Source organism: Montipora foliosa, chromosome 13, assembly GCF_036669935.1.
Source record: "Montipora foliosa isolate CH-2021 chromosome 13, ASM3666993v2, whole genome shotgun sequence".
NCBI lineage: Eukaryota > Metazoa > Cnidaria > Anthozoa > Scleractinia > Acroporidae > Montipora > Montipora foliosa.
The window spans coordinates 7,006,918-7,011,917 of record NC_090881.1 but is presented as its reverse complement, the minus strand read 5'-3'; the positions used below and the strand labels follow the sequence as shown (position 1 = coordinate 7,011,917).

The 5,000-nt window shown below is 40.2% G+C and overlaps 1 pseudogene; it reads left to right on the top strand.

Moving 5' to 3' along the window:
- Positions 1–4,096: 4,096 nt before the first annotated feature.
- The window catches only part of LOC137983988 (uncharacterized), a 1,921-nt pseudogene continuing 1,017 nt past the window's right edge, over positions 4,097–5,000 (top strand).

Genomic DNA, 5,000 nt, shown 5'->3' with positions numbered 1-5,000 from the left:
CTGGGGTCCCTTTCTCTCAGGCAAGGATATCTCTGCACTAACTATTTGGCCAAATACTCGCTCATGACTGGTGTTGGTTTCTTTACTACAGAACAGACACATGTTGCCACTGTTCTGACAACACAGTTTCTAATTTTGTTGTCCACTTCACCTGATTTTAGACCTTTATCAACTTTAGAACCAAAATGCTCAGGCATCTGAAAGGAAGTTGGAAATCCATCTGGAATGCAAATTTTTTGAGGTTGTTCTTCAAGTAGTTTTAGTTGTTTGTGTGGCCGTACTTCCTCCTCGTCACTCAACTCAGACATGTCTGTGTCCACTGACAATGTTCTCGACATGGATGATGCACTGGAGCTTCCGCTTGAAGGTGTTGGTGATTGAAGGGTCTTGCAGAGCTGTTGGGGTTGCAGTGCTGTTGGGGGAAAATTTACAAAACTAAGGCTGTAATGAATGTCAAATTAAAAGGGTGGTAGTACAGAGTGTTTAACATTGAATATCTCCGAAACAAATTTCACATAAGACAAAATCACTCACTTCTGTTATTTGTGTATTTGTGAAGCAGTTCACAGACAAATCCTGTAGGACCTGCACTTTGTCCTTGTCTTTCAAAATACCATCTTCTTCAAAGTCAACGTATTCACCAAATTCCTCATCCTACTTCTGTGGCAACAAAATCCCATCAAATTCAGCAAAAACTGCTGCTTTTAGGTCTTGCAAGTCTGTGCCTGGAACACTTACAATTTTGCGCCTTTTGTTGAATAACACCAGAATTCGAATAAAATTTTTTGTAGATGCTAGAAAAAAAATGGAGCTTAATTAATAATTTCTCTCTTGTATCCTAGAGAACAACTAACATGACGGTTTTCCCAAGTTGAATTGAATATCTAAAAGCACTTATCAAGAACCGTCAGAAACTTAGTGACTATGCAGGAAAACTCAATAGAAACTTTTGTCTGTAACAGTTCTTCCAGCCTGTGAGGACCAGCACAATAACTATGCAATAGGTGAGAGCGACAGAAGTGACATTGTAAGCACAATCTGAGCCTGTTGTTTGTGTGTGCAGTCGAACATCTCCATTCAGTACTTCAACAATTAACTGTAGGAGACCTTTGACCATTCAATTCAGTTCTAATTTAGTTTAATTTGTACTTTTTTTTAGTTTCTTATGGACTTCCACTTGCTGTTGATAATTGCTGAATTTTTTTAATTTTTTTTTATTTTTAGCATGCGGGCCGCATTAGCTTGATTTCCAAACACAAGGCGCTCCTTGCTCACCACAAGTAATATTTAAAAGTAAATGTGTAACCTACTTACGCCTAAAGGCATCGTGAAGTATTTTAAGTATTTCCGAGAACAGAGTAGAGAACCAACAAACTCAACCCAGATATGACGCCAAGTCGAGGAATCGAACCCGGGCTCTCACCACTGTGCCATCCAAGGTGTTTAAATAGTGTCAAGTTTGGAATTATGAAGACCCTTTGCTTTTCAATCGAAATTTCGAAAGCCCCCCTCCTAGCACAAGCAAAATAAAAACAAAAATGCCACATGTTTTAATACTAAATGTGAATAATTGACGACAATTTCGCCGGCTGAATCGATGGAATTTCTGACTGCGGGATTTGAATCAACGGAATACGCACAGCAAATGCTGTACGACAAATGATGAAAAACCGGCATAATGAAGATTCTTCCGCCTAAACAGCAAAGCAAAGCAAAACAGGTGTCACATTAACTTGCATTGCACAAGAGGACAGGTCAGGAGTGGACAAGGGACAATCTCTACAAATCACTAAAAAGAGCGTATGCATTACAATAAAATGAAGTGGAAAACGAGAAGACCCGATTAATTTTAACCTCGGCATAACAGGAGAAAATTTGTGAAAGCAACACAAAGGAAGTACGCTACATTAGATATCACACATTACTTTTGACCAATCAAAAAGTCGACACACTCCATCGGGAATAGAGGACGAAATGAAAATACATGTTATTATCAACTGAGTTTGGGACTCTTTTATCGACATATTGCTTGGACTCTCTTACGGACAACAATGGAGTTTTATGAACTGGTTGCTTTAGAACGCGGTTCAAAGTTGAATTTAATAGTATGGCTTCAGAACAGGTATCTGCTAGCAAATCTCGTTAGATGCGCACAGTGCAATATCCACATGGAAATGAAAAAGAGGAATAACCACTTTGAGGGATTCCACTGGTAAGTATTCATATGCATCCCTGCTTCTAATACTGGGCATACACAGTGAGGGTGCACATTGAAGACGACCATGAAAAGTTGAAAGCGACTGAATCACTAAATCAGAGTTCTATCGCGTCACTTGAACGCCAGGAAACGCTTTATGAGCGGCCGCTAGATTTAAGAAAAAGGTAATGCCACCAAAACCAGGCGCGAAAAAATCACACCTTCACAAATATGCAACAACATCATTATCTTGCAGTCATGATATGGCACAGGTTGACAAGTTGTAATTTCTCAGGGCCCTTTTTCAATAATTTAAGTTCAGACATTAAAAAAATGTCTATCTTCAGGGTGGAATACCCAGCATCCATAAGAGAAACTGACAAGCTCACACATCATTTCCGTCAAGTTGCTTTCTGACTTTATACTGATTCAGCAGTTCTGAATCGAGTTTTTTTTTTCACCGCAGTGTGATGCTGCCATTAAATAGCGAAATTCAAATGGCCGAGGGCTCAAGTAATAAGTTGGTTCAAAATTAACAGTAAAACATTACGCTTTCATGCCCATGATGTGTCATTCTTATCGCTTACAAGTTTCCTGCCAAATCTTGGCGGGATGGAAACCAAACGATTCAAAATGAAACAAAAAGACGTTTATAAGCTATTCATTTCAGTGAACAATTCCGTTAATATTGTAAGATAATTGATGGACTCTAAACCGTATGAAACAGGTCAAATTTGCCCTGTATTGCCGGTTTTCACTTGACGTCACAACCCTTTCCAAATATGGGTATCCGCCATCATTGTGTTCCTCGGTCCGCGAAATTTATGGTAATCGTAAGTCATCATTATCGACCTCTCCTGGTTTTTGTGGAATTTTTCGCCTCTATCATGGATTTAGCGGAATGTAAAGCTGAAGAAGACTTGAAGACCCTTTCGTTTAAAGGCCCACCTTCAACCAACAGGCTTTTCGACCGTTTGTTTTTGTTATGGAAATTTGTATTTGTTATCACAGGGATCTAATTGGATGAATCTCGGATTCGGGTGGAATTTTCATATATGAAAATTGTTCCGAAGCACGCAATGCCTGTCGGTTGAAGGTGGGCCTTTAATATTCCTGTGTTGTCAGAGTACGCTAAAGCTTTAGACAAGGAAGTGAAGAGACAATATCTCGAAAAGATATCCGTTGTAGCAGTTGACCCTGTCAGTATTCCTAGTGAGCAGTTTGATCGCGAGTGTTTGCCGCAAATAGAATTGACTGATTTGCTTGGATATCTCATCTTAGAGACAAGCTTTTATATCGATGGTTTCTGGTTTTGTAACTTCTGTAAGAGGGTGCAAGATTTCCAATAAGCATGTGGTCGTCGCAAAAGTGCGGCACTCTCAACAAATGAATGCCCCGCTGGTGAACATTTGGATAATTGCCAACTGTGATGGAACCATTCTGTCCACTCACTGTTTAGGCTGCAAAGCTGGGCTCGCTGAGTCATGTTCTCACATCGCCAGTGTTTTTTTTTTTACATTGAAGCTTGGATACGAATCAATGGCAAAGTAGCTTGCATACAACTAAAGTGTACATGGCTTCTACCCACTTTCGTGAATGAGGTGCCCTATGCTAGGGTTTGAAGTATTGACTTTTCTTCGGCAAAAAAGCTGACGGAAAACCTCGATGCAAAAATCGATTGTTTCACTGAGAGTAACATCGAAGATGTGTTTTCACATCAGCAGGGTCAAGCAGAAACGGGACGCCCCAACGTTCTTTCCCCATCACAAGCGGCGATGACGTCTCTCTTTGAGAAATTAAATAACTGCAAATTAAAGCCAGTAACTCTGAGTTTAACTGCCAAATATGCTGATCATTTCGTAGCTAAAAGTAGGACATTCCCAGTTGTTTCTGACCTGTTTGAGACAGAGAATCGTGATCTGGATTATCATGAACTATTGCAAAAATGTGCAGAGGTTAAGCTGGATATTTCACGAGAAAACATTGAGCTGGTAGAGAAAGACACAAGGGCTCAGGCAAAGAGCTCAGGATTCTTTCGTCATCGTGCTGTGAGATTTGGCGCCTCTGCCAGTGGGGCTGCTTTTCGCAGTAACCTTTCACAACCCCCTCAGGCACTGATAAAAACGATTTGTTACCCAAATGTTTTTAAGGTAAACAGTAAAGCTACATGACATGGATGCAAACATGAAGATGATGCTATTCGTGCATATGAAAATGAAATGAAAAAAACTCATTGGAACTTTACAGTTACCCGATGTGGTCTCTTCATCAATTAGAAACATCCCTTTCTACATGCCACACCAGGCTTTCTGACATCATGTTACTGCTGTGGGCTTGGTTGCAGGGAAGTGAAATGTCCTATTTGCATAAGAGATTGTGACTTAATACGCTTTAGAAAAGAATGCGTGCTTGGAAAAAGTGGATGGTGTGTTTTGCCTGAAAAGGCACCACAATTAATATTTTCAAGTGCAGCAGCAGCTGTTCACCTTAACTGACAGAAAACACTGTGACTTTGTGGTGTGTGCCATTAGTCCTGACAGAGAGCCACAAATAGTTAAAGAACGTATTTATCCTGACTTAAAGCATTGGGATACTGTAGTCCCAAAGCTCGAAGCTTTTTGGAGAGTCTGTATTCTCCCTGAGATTTTGGGACGATGGTACACAAGGAAATGTACCTTGCCCATTAACAAACCCAATGACAATGGGGTATGCTTTTGTCAGGCTCCAAGGAATGAAACTGTCATTACTTGTAGTAACCCAGAGTGTGCATATGGAGAATTTCATCCGTCATGTTTGGCTTTTG